This window comes from Vigna umbellata, chromosome 9, assembly GCF_029865625.1.
Source record: "Vigna umbellata cultivar VRB3 chromosome 9, Vumbellata_1.0, whole genome shotgun sequence".
Classification (NCBI taxonomy): Eukaryota; Viridiplantae; Streptophyta; class Magnoliopsida; order Fabales; family Fabaceae; genus Vigna; species Vigna umbellata.
In genome coordinates this window covers 45,212,640-45,224,806 of record NC_142173.1, presented here as the reverse complement: position 1 = coordinate 45,224,806, position 12,167 = coordinate 45,212,640, and the positions used below count along the sequence as shown (strand labels likewise).

Genomic DNA, 12,167 nt, shown 5'->3' with positions numbered 1-12,167 from the left:
TATATTGAAGTATTAGAAAAATTAAGTTAATAAAATAATAATATGGTTTAATTTTAAATTACTTAAATTGTAAGGTGTTTTTAATTAAAAAAATTGTTTTATTAAGTATTTAAAATATTTTTATTTTTCTCTAAGTATTTTATATTTGATCATGCTAAGAAGATTAAAATCTAAGAAAACATGGATGAGTAAGAAAATTACAAAAGGAATTGTTTAGAAATATTTGTTGCAGTCATTTCAAACTGATTTAATTTTCTTTAATTAACTGCTGCTGGTGACGCAAAATAATTGAGAAGAATAGAGGGTGTGTGCCGAAACAAAAGTAAATAAATAAATAAAATGATACTTGTTTGTTTTACAGCTGTAAAAAATAAATTAAAAATAATATAAATCGTATTCGTTTTTTAACATTATAATTCAATTGTATTATATTAAGAAAACATTCCAACTATTTCTGTCCTTCAAATCTGACAAAGCGCAAAATGTGGCAAATATTAAAAGTATTTCTTACGAAAACTTTTTCTGAAATTTTTGGAGAAAACATAACTTCATGTTAACATTTTATATCTTTGTTTTTAATATATTACAAAGATATATATTGTATAATACTAAAAAAATTTACAATTTGATTGTAGGTAATGTTTATTTTTTTAGATAATTTTTATTATTATAATAGTTAAGAAAAGATATATGGCAGGTGATGACTATTCTAGCTTGTGATCAATAGCTCCTTTCATGTTAAATTCTTACATCGTTTAAAGCTTTGCATCTGTCTCTAATATATCTAGCTTGTGAACAAAAAATATACTTATTTAATACACTGAGGAGCTAGCCAAATTAGAGGACTGAAAAAGGAGTGAGTTCTTGAATCCATAAATAAAATGGCTATAATCATACTTAAAATCATATCAACTAGCATGTTGTCATTCGGTAAATGATTACCAACTCAAGTAAACTAAATAATTATGCCCATTATCAGATAATTTTCAAAAGAAAGTTTATCATTAGTTTAACACTTGAAGATTTTCATAAAGATTCAAGTTTTTTGGTTATTTGACACTATATGTTCTGGTATGTTGAATTTTGGGTATTTGGCAAAAATATAATGACTTGTTTCCAAGCACAACAAAGTTTATTCCCTTTGCAAAATGGTTCAAATCTGTCAATAAATTTATGGTTCAACTAAATTTATTTTATTAACTACATGTAATTCCTATTGTGTGTATTTCCATTGTTGAATAATTGTTTTTTGCGAGTCTTGTTCAATGTTAATTTTCTTTTATTACTTTGACATAAATTTTAAAATTTTAAGAAATACATTTGTGGCCAAAGAAGTATCAACTTTACTCTAAGACCAACAAAAAGAAGTTGAATAAAGGAATTAACTTTTTCTTTCTAAGTCTTAGAATGTTCTCTTTAACTAAATACATTTACCTTGTTTTGTAGGTCACTAATAAGAGTGGAAAACCATAGTCAATCAACCAAAGAAGCTTGGTGAACTAAGGGAAGCAAAGGAGGTAAAGAAAGGAAGAAAGGAAGTGCTTTTTGGATTGGAAAAGCAAAGTTGATATACAACATACGACCAACCAAGCAAACCAGCGTTTCCACTTTCTTTTAAAGCATGTTTTCAATGTTTACCGTATGGAACATGTGGCCAGCTGTATAGCTTCTCCTGCACACTTCTTATAAAGCTTCATGTACATTGTTAATAAGTTCAATAGCTTGCTAGGCATGTTTCTCTTCATCTATAAAAGAGCCAAATCCTTTGTAATGGTAACTTGAATTGTATAAAGAAATGCTGCTGAATTGTCCAGCCAGTTCTCAATTTCAAGTTCACTGACTTGTGCCTTCTTAGCACACTTATCCTCTAGCTTCCTTCCCCCTTGGAAGGCCGTATGAGCTAGAACCTCTGCCTACACACTCCAAAACCGCACCAGACAATTCATCAAACACCTTCCGTGCGTCTCCAACTGCATCTGCGTTTTCCAATTTCGCTGCCACCTCTGATCCGAGAAGTTGCTCATTCTTGAAGAGTGAAGCTGCTTCCATCAAGAACCATAGCAAATAAATAACGCATTATGGTTTTAACTAATAGAATCGAATTGCCAAGAAACTCAATCAGACAAAAGAAAGCTTATTTCACAAATTTCAAATATAAAGAATCCAATGGAGGAATCTTTTATTTATAGGATGAGAAGGTCAGTTCACAAAGTTATCTAAGGCACTGACAAAGGTCACAGTGGCAGAAGAAATAGATCAGTGCATCCTTACATGGTTTTAAAACTACAACTACCACCGAAACCATTTATCAAACTGCAAATATCTTCTGCTACTCATAGCACTGTGACTATACAAAACTAACTAAATAACCATTTCTTATTGATGTGCTCTGTTTCTCAAATGATGTCTTGTAGCCTAGTAGATTCATCCTTGTAGAATTGCAAACACAAACAATTGAATCCAAACTCAAGCCTACACACCTATTTTGAATCAAATTAATGAGTTTCGACAGATTTTCAAAACAGTATTTTCAAAACCAATTTTTATACATGTTAAATAAACAATTCAAAATAAGACTGCATACATGTTAAGTAAACAACCACATATCTCTCTACCACTTGCACTTTCAAAAGCAATTTAGTGAACAATATTTGATCTTAAACAAACTCAAAAACAAATTTTATACCAATTTGAGGCACATATATACAATGCTATGTGCCTCGTTGGCCTATTTCAAATTTGTGTTTTAGCAAAATCATCCAAATATATCTGATATCACAGAGTTCTACAAAACGAGACCTAGATTTACCCAATACCTATTGTCCAAAGTCAGTATCTGGCTTTACACATGTATAAGTGACCATTTTAATGAATCTAGATTAGACAGTAATATTATCTTAAAAAATAGTTTAAGTCTAACTTAACCTTACATAACATTTTGATCCTGAATGCCAGATTGGCCCAGTAATGTGCTAAAGGCATCATAATCTTATTTGAGCATATGTGAAGTATAAGTTGCAGCATAATAGCAGAGGAACTTTAGACACAATATTATACCACTTACACTTTCAAAATCAATTCAATAAACAATATTTTTAAACAAATTCAAGATCTAAATTTTGTAACAACTTGAGGCACATACAACCCTATGTATAGCAGATAAAAATTTGAAATCACTTTGGAAAGCAGCATCGTTCATTACAAAGAGAACAAAACTCAGAAAAGTTAAAAAAATGATGCATGCTAGGGGATTGATCTTATTAGAATCATTGCTAAGCTTATTCACAGCATCACGCAAGCAACCCAGATAAGCAACAGAAGGATTTTGGTAAAAATCTTGAGGTGAAGAATAAAAAGAGAGCTTAAAGAAAGAATACAAAAGATTTTATATATGACATTATATCACCTTGAAATTGCACATAAAAAACTTATTTCCTTTTACTACTTTATCTGGACACAAACTTTAGTTATTAGGGATCAGAACCCATCGGGTCAATTATAATTATAGATAGAGTTTACCCGCTACTCCTCGACCCCACAATAAAAAAATTCAACCTTATCCATCTCATTATCCTTAGAATATAAATTTAGAAAATATATTGGATCTTTTAAAATCTACACGCATACTCGTAAATATTAAAAAAATATAATTTATTGATTTTTAAAATAAAATCTAAATAAAATTATAAGAAATTTAAAATATAATACAAATTAAATTAAATATAAAATAAATTTTAATTTTACTTAAATTTAACTTAATAAAATATAAATTAAATTTTAATTTAACTTTTTTATAGATAATGCATGGGTGACATGTATAGATAGTAGATACTACATATCGTTTATAAAAGTATCCATTTAATACTCGCAGCGGATTTTATATATAGATACTAGCGTTAGTGACTAAGCTTAATCCTATATGAATCAGAACTTAGTACAGTGCGTGCCAAATATCAACTATAAATTTGGGGAATACTCAAACATTGTTTATATGTAATATATAGACCGCGAAAAAGGCTACACAAAATTTTCAAAGACAGAGTGACAAGTTAGCGGGAGAAGTAAACAAAACACTCTTGAATTCACGACGAAAACGTCGTTTCCCTCCTGAAATATAGTTCCAATTGCGGAATATGCTTTATGTATTGCCAATCCTCTCCTGTTTCCCTCTTGCACCGCTTTTTCAGATGAGGACATCCGTCTATCCTTAAATGAGACAAGTTGGTGAGGTGTTGAAGGCTACTCGGCACTGACCTCAACTCCGTACAATACACAATACTTAATTTTTGAAGAGAAGTCATGTCTCCCAGCCAGTCCGGTAATGAAGTACATTTGCAACATGATATATCCAAACTTCCTAGGGAAGGGACACATTGTAAGCCATCTGGTAATGTGCTGCAATAACTGATTGAAACCTACCGCAGGGCAGTTAGTTGGCTCATATTGCTTGGTAGAGCCACCAGCTCTGGACAATTACCGATTGTCAAATTCTCAAGACAAGCCAAATGTCGCACACCTTCAGACAACGATTTCAATTTCTCACAGTATTGAATGGACAAAGTTCGAAGAGAAGTTAGACCTTCCAGCACGTGTTCTGGAAAATACTCCACATCATACCATTCTGTAATGTATAGTTCCTGTAGTGCACCCAACCTCCTGAATTCGTCGGGTAATACCACCACTCCTTTAATGAATTTAATGCTTAAGGTCTTTAGACAAGCCATATTCTCCCCAACCCCTTCCATGAAAGAAGTCACTGCCTCAATTCCTCTAGCATGAACTGTCTCAACACAAGGAAGACGTGGGACTTTAAAGTTCAACACACCATCAATTCTTAATTGGGAAAGACGAGGGACCATCTCTACTCCTTCATCCCTCAACAACCTCTCCAAATTTGGTAAATTATCCACTCTCAGTTCCTTCAACGATGGAAATGCCTTTTCCTCCACGCCGTCATACGTCTCACCATCTATGCACTTCACATTTTTCATTCCACTCACCTTTAGCCTTTTCAAGTGTGGTAGTTTACCAAGTGGGGAAAGCTCCTCACAGTTGTCACTGTTTGAGAGTCTAACATCCACCAAGTCTCTCAAAACTGCACTATTTCTCATCCAACTCCATAACTGCCTTCCCTGATATCCATTCATTTCAAAACTCTTGAGAGTTGAGGGAGGTTCTAGGGCTTCCAGTACTCTCTCCACACTTACATTACTACCTTTTGGATTAGCATTACCATCCCATGACAACTGCAGGATATGCAAGTCCTTCTTACCAATCAAGTTTGCTTGTTTAGCATCCCATTCATTGGGGACGTTCTCAAGGCCTCTGATTCTTAGCCTGCCTCCCAGATTTAAGCCATGCAACTCTGCTAAGCCACACCCTGGCTTTGAACCCACCACGAAAATGCTTAGTGTTCTTAGATGCCTTAACCTGCTAATTTTGGGAAGCGTCTCTACTACTGAATTACAATAATCCATCACAATATGTCTTAGATCTTGTAATTGTGTCAAGTTTTTGGGAAGTCCCCTAAGAATGGAATCTTTCAATTTCAAAATTTGCAATTTCGGCATTTGACAAATTAAGTTATTTAAGCTTGCTTTAGAATGACAAGTCAAACACAAATACCTCAAATGTGTTAAATCCTTGAGTGGGGAGAACCAAGAAGATTGTGTGCGTAATGCTCGGAGAGAATGGTTTGATGGCACCGGAGCAACATCACCAAAAACAAAAGTCTGCAAATCAAGAAAAGTCCGCAGGGATTCAACTTTCTTGAAAGCATGCTTGAATCCTCGAAAAGAAACATCAGAAGATAACAAGGTTGAATAGTGAACTCTACTTGACAACGGAGTCAACCTTCCTTCCACAAAAGCCGCACATTCTTCACCCATAATAGACTGGGCAAGATCATGAAATAGATCATGCATCTTGAAACTTTTGACCATACCAAACTCATCACACTTTGCTTCCTGAAAAAATGATCTACTGTATAATTTATTCCACACTTTATTTCCAACATCCTCCACTTCTATGTTTCTTTCACTTTCAATAAACCCATTAGCCATCCAGAGATGAATCAATTCTTCCTTGTCTATTTCAAAATCTTTGGGGAAAATTGCACAAAAAGAAAAGCATCTCCGCAATGACAACTCCAAATTAGAATAGCTAAGTTTCAAAGCACGCATAATAGAATTTTCCTCATTTGTCTTAGAACTACTTTCCTTTACATATATCCATTGTCTTACCTCACTTTGATCACGCAAGAGGCTTCCCAGTGTTTTTATGGCAAGCGGCAAACCAATGCAGTTTCTCACGATCTCTTTGCCAATTGCCACGAGCTCTTCCTTTTCTTCTCGGTTTGGTCCAAACGCATGGTATTTGAACAACGACCAACTTTCGTCTCCTGGCAATTCTTTCAAACGGTAAGCAGGATGCGTCTGCATGGTGGAAGCAACTTCCTCGAGTCGAGTGGTGACCAAAATGGTAGCTCCTTTTGCTGCCCTTGCGCACTGCAACTTTCCCTTCAACTGCTTCCATTTCTCTTGGTCTTCATTCCACACATCATCAAGAACAAGTAAATACCTCATCCCATGCAACACTTCTTCAACCTTTTTCCGCATTGCTTCTAAGCTATTGAGATTGGGATTTTGTCCGGTGATGCATTCTATGATGGATTGTCTTGGTGTTGAAATCACCAGAAACACAAACCCAAATTGTCAGGTCAAAATGTTTGCATACCCTGTGATCATTGAAAACCTGCTTGGCTAATGTTGTTTTTCCAAGTCCACCCATACCAACTATGAGAAAGATAGAGATCTCTTCACTGTTACTAGCGTCTTCCAGAAGAAACTTCACAATTTGCTCTCGATCGTGGTCTCTGCCATAAACTACAGGTTCTGTAATGTCAGAGCTAGTTTGGCGCCAATCATCATCCACTGTTTGCACCTCTGTGACACCATGTTCTAAATTAAACCTGCTCTTTTCTTCATGAATGTCATGAAATCTTTGGGTGATGTCTTTCATCCTATTGGCAATATTGAAACGAAAGAGAATGTCATTAGGATGGAGACGGGATAGGCATGAAGTATGTCCATCATCAGAGTGCATCTTTGTGAAGTGCATTGAACATTCATCCAAGATATCATCCAGCACATATGCCGCATCCGTGAGTTTCTGCAGCCAATCTTTCACAGCATAACTTGTTATTTGTTTTCTCTCAGCATCTCTGAGAACAGCACGGATTGCAGAGAGATTGCTGGAAAGCATTTGAGTATGTTGGTGAACACCCCAAAACGTTGCAAGTTGGTCTTGGCCAAAAGATTGCAAGTTTTGAATTACAATTCCGAGCAAAACCTCAGCCATTTACAGAAAGGAGGGTTTTTGGGATGATTATGACTGTGGAGAAGGAAGTATGGGGAAGAGTATTTTGTGGTGATCGTAGAAAATTATCAATCTTCATCAACTACGCGTCATTTATTTGAGTTGGCAATAAATATAGAGTGTTGTTTTCTTACAAGGAGTGGTCCCCCGTATGCTTTTGTTGACAAGGAGTGTTCATAGAAGGAGTGAAGTCAAACCAACCTTATCATTGCTTACCAACTTCGCTCTCTTCCTGTCACTGCATTCCACAAACATGTCCACTCACTTTCTCCTTCATTTGCGCTCAAATTTCAGTTTTTTCCACATCGTGTTTATCACTTATTTCGGCAATATTTTATAAAACAAAAATACAGAATTAGTGAAACTTGTAGTCGACACCATAAAGATATTAAAATTAGGGAAATTTGATTTTTCAAATTAATAAATTAGAGTATTCATGTACAGGGATACAACCAATTTAAAATATCTTCAACTAACATATCCCTGTCTGAAACTTTTCTGTAATAAATAAATAATATGATAAACTTTATTAAATAAATGTTGAACCAAACATACCCTTAATTTGTCACACCACCAATGTTGTTCACATGGCCCAAAAAATGGAGTTTTTGTCTAACTCCACGAAATCAGTATGTGGAAGTAACAACAATCTTTGCCATATTGCCCATGGTTCCCGTAGTTGCAATCCAATTTGAAACCTTGCTTGTATAATCTGTGGTACTCCTCAAATCATACATCAAGAGAATTCTATAAAACAAAATCAGAACCAAGAAAATTTCAGCACAAGTAACAGTTTATGATCTATTCACGATATGCTGCACTGGAATGAGTTGTTATAAAGTAAATACACTACCTAACATATTTTCAAACTTGCTTACAGAACTAGAATCCACAGAAGGAGTGCTTTTGATGTAACCACATAACGGGAGACGTAGCTGTGAAAGTTGGATTTTCTTGAAAAAAAGCGAGGGATTGTGAAGTGTGCTCATTTTAATCTTCTTCTGTTTGATAAACATTATTGTTTTGAAATTTGAATCTATAGGTTGAAGTAGCAGAAATCAAAGTTGCAATTGAAAAAACTGGTGGCCTTGTTGTCTTGGTCTTTGTTTCAAGTGGGTCTTCATTTCAATCTTTTGTTTATATTCTCATCCACATTAATTTTTTATAAACTTATTGCTCCCCTGTCTCACCATTTCAGTATGAATCATAGTTGATGCCGGGAATTTTTTGTTGCGAGATTTTGAATTGCTATGCTTTTACATCTTTATTCCTTAGCATAAAATCTATATGTACTGGTGTTTTAGTACCTACTGGTCAAGGGGTTATTTATTATTTTATTAGAACCTTGATATTATTCCAACATGTGTTGATCCTAGGAGAACATGTTGAAATCCCTTAATTATGTGGCTTAATTTGGTGTCTCTATTATGAGCTGTACTAAAGAAGAGAACTATAATTTTTTCTATAATTGTACTAAAGTAGGAATTTATTTGATCATATAGTTGATTACGCAATGAGTCATTACCTGTGGGCATGATCGAAGAACAGTTTGAGTTTGGAGAGATTACTAAAAGATTTGGAGTTTTGGACCATAAATCGGATTGAAACCATTACTATCACGCACTAATTCTTCTACTAAGTCTCAAAATACCTAAGCTAGATAACTTAATAGAATACAGATTTCACTTATATTTCAAAGCCTTTGATTCTTAGTGTGCCTCCCAACTTTAAGCTATGCAACTCTCCTAACCCACACCCTGGTTTTGAACCCGCAACGAAAATGCCCAGTGTTCTTAGATGCTTTTGTGCAAAATAATTGAGAACAGAGAGGAAAGGTGGTGACAGATTTAAAGGAGTGATTGACATGCCTGAAGGGCCAAACAATAATAATTAATTTCAAATTTTATGAATATATTGAAGTATTAGAAAAATTAAGTTAATAAAATAATAATATCATTTAATTTTAAATTACTTAAATTGTAAGGTGTTTTAATTAAGTTTTAATTTAAAAAAATTGTTTTATTAAGTATTTCAAATATTTTTATTCTTCTCTAAGTATTTCATATTTGATCTTCAATAAGATAAGAAAATTAAAATCTAAGAAAACTTGGTTATTACTTCGGATAGGGTTAAATATGTTTTTAGTCCCTGAACTATCAGACGATTTTGTTTTTAGTCCCTGCTCAGAACTTTGATGGTTTTTAGTCCTTATAGTTTTGAAACTCTGAGTAATAGTCCTTAAAAATGGACGGCGTTAAGTTTTTGTGGATGTGTCAAACGGCGATGCCACGTGAGCTGTGATCTCTGCCTTCACTCTCTGCCACGTGGAATGTTTAACTGTTGAACTTAGATTAAGCAGTTAATTACGTTGTTAATTGAAATTAGATATAGGGTTCAGAATTTGTGAAAAGTAAATATTTCAATTGGGGGGAAAACGTAGTTTTACTGCAAGCATTGTAGTGGAAAGCTTTGACAGGAAGCATTGTATCTTGATTGTCCTTGCGGTGGTGGTTGCGGTGGTCGTTCCGGTGGTCGTCAAAGACAAGCGTAAAGACAAGCTTAAAGGTAAGTTAAGCTATTGTTTTTGTTTTTCGGTTATGGTTGTTCCAATTTGTGCGTAAAGCGTTGATGTGTGAATGTAGGTCTAGAAATGGTTTTCGACATTTGTTTGCATCACATGGGGAAGTTTGTTAGTAATAAGGGGTTACAGTATGTTGGAGGAGAGATACACGTGATCAAAGGAGTTGATCCGGATCGTTGGTCATATTTTGAAGCGGTTGGAATAGTTAGAGAATTTAAGTATGATGCAGAGTTCAAACTTTGGTGGAAGGGGTCCAAACAAAGGCTGATGAATAATTTCAGATTATTGAGTGATGACAGAGAAGCACTGTACTTGGCTAATTATGCAGAGGAGAATAACGAAGAGGTAGAAATTTATGTTGAACATGTTCTTCCTAGTGAGGCAGTGGAAGTTCACTTTCTTAGTTGTGGTGAAGTGGCTGAGGAAGTGGAAGAGGGTGATGTTGAAAAAGGAAACATAGACACGGAGGAAGTGGTTTCCAAAGTGGATGAGATTGTACAAGAGGGTGGAATGGGTCTAGAAGAGGGTGAGGAAGACTGTGATGGTGGTAATGAACCGCAGGAGGTTGATAAGGGTGAGGAAGACTGTGATGGTGGTCATGAACAGCAAGAGGTTGAAAAGGGTGAGGAGGAAGAGTGTGATGGTGGTGAGGAACAACAAGAGGTTCAAATGGGTGAGGAACAGCAAGAGGTTCAAATGGGTGAGGAAGAAGAGTTTGGTGGTGGTGAAGAGGTTCAAATGAGTGAGGAAGAAGAGTATGGTGGTGGTCATGAACAGCAAGAGGTTCAAATGAGTGAGGAAGAAGAGTGTGATGGTGATGATGAGCATGAAGACGTTGAAATGGGTGAGGAAGAAGAAGAGTTTGTTTTTGGTGATGAATATGATTATCTTGGGGAAGAAGAGGAAGGGGGGAATGTTGTTGAGGGGGAAGTAGAAGCTTCAGCTGAAGAATGTATGGATGACAGTGAAGAAGACAGAATGGCTAATGAAGATGATGGGTTTGATGTTCAGAATGATAGGGTGGACCAATTTCGGAGAAACATTAATCCAGTTTTGGATAGGTGGAATAGAATGACAAAGAAGAAGAAATGTGTCCGTGGAAGAGGCAATGTTGGGGAAGGTTCATTTTTACTGAATGAAGAAGTTGGAGATCATGAGATCAATGAAGAATACAACAGTGATGAATTGGATTCAAATGTAGATAGTGATGAGGATGTGAGGTCAAAGGGGAAATTTAAAAAGTTTAGAAAAGATGATATGAACAAGAACTTCAGATTTGAATTGGGGATGGAGTTCTGTTCTTTAAAGGAATTCAAAAATGCACTATTGGAGCATAGTGTATTAAATGGAAAAGAGGTTAAGTTTGTGAAGAATGACCTGAACAGAGTAAGGGCAGTTTGTAAAAACAAATGTGGTTTTCTGATTATGGCTAGCAAGGTAGGAGGGAAGGAAACATTTAGGGTGAAAACCTTGGTTGGACGACACAGTTGTGGAAGGACCTTTGGAAACAAAAGTGCAAGTGTGAACTGGATTGCACAAGTATTAGTAGATAGGTTTGTAAATGTGGCTAACATGACTGTCAACCAAATAATTGATGACATTAAGAAGTCATTCAGTGTTGGAATCACTGCTTGGAAAGCTGGAAAGGCAAAGCAAATTGCCTTGGATTCTCTGGTTGGTGATGGAGAGCGACAATATGCTCGTGTATATGATTATGTGGGTGAATTGCTAAGAGTGAAGGCTGGAACATTTAAAATTAAAGTCAATCAACCCCAACCAAGTTTGCCTCCAAGATTTGGGTCATTCTATATGTGTTTGGAGGGCTGTAAGCAAGGCTTTTTAGGAAGTTGCAGGCCCTTCATAGGGGTAGATGGTTGTCATTTGAAGACAACATATGGGGGTCAGCTGTTGGTGGCAGTGGGCAGAGACCCGAATGACCAATACTTCCCACTAGCTTTTGCTGTGGTTGAAAATGAATGCAAAGAGAGTTGGAGATGGTTTTTGACACTACTACTGGAAGATATTGGAGGAATTGATTGTCAACGTTGGGTTTTCATCTCTGATCAACAAAAGGTATCTTCATTTTAATATTTCCCTATTTTTATACAGTAGCAACTGGAATACTTACTCTTGAGCAAGACCTTTTCTGAATTGCAGGGACTAATCACAAAGTTTTATGATTTGCAGGGACTAATGACAGTTTTTGATG

At 35.5% G+C, this 12,167-nt stretch overlaps 1 pseudogene; it reads right to left on the bottom strand.

The window, feature by feature from the left end:
• Nucleotides 1-4,030: 4,030 nt before the first annotated feature.
• On the bottom strand, nucleotides 4,031-7,359 carry LOC124847213 (disease resistance protein RGA2-like; annotated as a pseudogene).
• Between the last annotated feature and the right edge of the window lie 4,808 nt (nucleotides 7,360-12,167).